Here is a 2769-nt window from a genome sequence, read left to right on the forward strand (position 1 = left end):
TTGGGGGATGCCTATGCTTATGACCATGAAGAGAGTTTCAAAAAAATTGATTGGTTCTACAAGCTTGTCTCAAACATGACATGTGTTGCAACCTTTGGGCTCACCCTTGATGATGAAGCTAGAGTGCAATTACAAACCCTCTCTAAATAAAAGCTAAATTATACTCAAATCCATGAAAGGGTTGGGGAGTTTGTAACTAGCTTTGCATGGGAAAATGCTCAAATATTTTAGATGCATCTTGCACACCAAGAGCCAACATAATCAATGTGAACTAAGACAAGACTTGTCCAAAAATAAACTTATGAACATGTCGTCGCTAAGTTTTGCATGCGTGCTCGAGCAGAACCGTAGGGGCCTTGGACGGGGGAGTCAAAAGGTGTGAGGAGGTTGAGATTTGCACTCACAAAATAATAGGCCCCTCGTTTAGTACGAGGCTCATCGGGCTTAGGAGCTTGTCGACAAAGTTAGAGTTTCAGACACAATTAGCTTGATGAACTCGATGAAGTTTAACACTTCATCATGGGGAAATATATATAAGTTATGATTCAAAAGTGGGTTTTCTTTTTACAATTGTTAGGCTTGACAATATGATTTCGGTGGTTTTTACAAGAACCAGTCACACGATTATACACAAATGATTATGAAACAACCAAAGGGGCTAAAATAATCCGACGAAGGCAAGTCTAGTGGGCTTCAAGCCCGACTACCTCCGACAACTATGTTGCCTCGATTCGGAGTAGATCTCGTGCCACTACAACCTCCCTTTCGCAACCCGTCATCGAGTTAGCCCATCCTTATCTTGAAACTGCCATCACACACGACATTCTCCATCGTGGAGAAGACGACCGAGCCATCAAGTAGACCGCCACTGAAAGCCGAATAGGTTGTGACCGTTTAAGAAACCCAAACCCAAAATATCTCAAGTAAGAAGAGAGTAGAAACCAAGCTCACAACCCCTAAGCTCATACTAATGAGGACCTCAAAACTCTTACAAGAAGAAGGGAACCCTAAACCTCTCCAACTAAGACAAAGATGGGAATAAAGAAGCAAACAAAACCCTAATCTCCAAGTTAGAAGAAGATGAGAAAAGAACTCAAGAACTCATGAACCCTAAATCCAAGAAGAAGAAGTAGAAGTAGAAAGAGAGAGAGATGAAACCCTAAATGGTACACCCTCTAAGGCAAAATGGGCCCAAAATGGGCGACCTCTTAATAAGCCTTCTTCTTCCCTTCTTATAAAGGAAAAAGAGGCACCTATTTTAGCATTCAATGGTTTTATTATTTCCTTGGCTTTAAAAGAAAAAAAAAGGGAGGGGGGGGGGATATAAAATACTCCCTAATACGTGATGGTAGAGGCTCAAACTCTGCACCCCTCTATATATACTAACACTTATTTATTATATATCTATTTTCACGTTTACATGTGCTTTGTGAAATGTACGTGGAACCTCGCGTTTTCTCACACTTGACACGCCATATCATGACATCTACCACCACCAAACCACACATCCTCCAGCATGTGCCAAAAAACAAAGTGATGTGGTGGGGCCAAAGGTTGTCAACCTTTGTTTTCTTCCTTCATTGTGTCATGAAGACATACATCTTGGCTTATCATACCACACATCCTCCAGCATGTGCCAAAAAACAAAGTGATGTGGTGGGGCCAAAGGTTGTCAACCTTTGTTTTCTTCCTTCATTGTGTCATGAAGACATACATCTTGGCTTATCATGACATTCATCTTGGCGAACCAGGAATCGAACCCATAACCTCTTGGTTTACATATTGTACTTTAACCATTGTAATAACATATGTGAGATGTAATCATAATAATTATATATTTAGTTATTACGAGATATTTAGAACATTCTAGATTATTCTAGAATGTTCTTGAATATTTCATGATTATATTTATTATTATTATTATTCATAAATATCTAAAATATTCTAGAACATTCTAGAATACTCCATAAGGGCCTATAAATAAGAGTCCATACACTCATCACAACTCATTCGGTTCAACACCAGTCTTTAGCCCTTAGCCTACTCCTTGTAATCTTCTTTCTCCAATAACCCTAGCAAGCTTTCTTCTTTATCCTTCTTTCTTTTTCCCCCGCGGTTATGGAGTCGGTCAGCAAGCAAGAGTATATGCGTGTCCTTTCGGAGCTCGATATGCTCACCACTAAGTTTGTGGCATTAGAGCAAGAAAATCAAAGGCTACTCGGGGATCTTCAACAAGTCAGTACTGAGAAAGCTCATCAATATGAGGAGTTATCACAACGGGTTCATCAACTTGAGGCTACTATATTAACATTACGAGAACAAGCGGCGGGGGTTCAAAACTCCCCAAGGGAACCAAAGATTAGCCTCCCTGCCAAGTTTGATGGTACCAGATCTCTCTTTCGAGGTTTCCTGAATCAAGTTCGTTTGGTGATTCAGTTACATCCCAATCGGTATCCAACTGATGCTGCCCGTGTGGGATTAATAGGAACCTTGCTAAGCGGTACAGCGTTAGCATGGTTTGCACCACTTCTTGAGAAGAAATCACCATTACTGGAGGATTTCGAGGCATTCGTTAAGGAGTTTCAAGCTAGTTTTGGAGATACGGATAGCACTAGGACTGCAATAAACAAGATTCGAAGACTCCGACAAGGAGATCGTCCCGCTTCAGCTTATGCCGCAGATTTCCGTCTCTTGGCATGCGACATCCCTTGGGATGAGGCAGCCTTAATGGATCAATTCCGTCAGGGTTTGCGTAACGATGTCAAAGAT

The sequence above is a fragment of the Azolla caroliniana genome, unplaced genomic scaffold (genome assembly GCF_043228905.1).
Source record: "Azolla caroliniana isolate FFs.n. ecotype wild unplaced genomic scaffold, voAzoCaro1.0.p SCAF_1, whole genome shotgun sequence".
Lineage (NCBI taxonomy): Eukaryota > Viridiplantae > Streptophyta > Polypodiopsida > Salviniales > Salviniaceae > Azolla > Azolla caroliniana.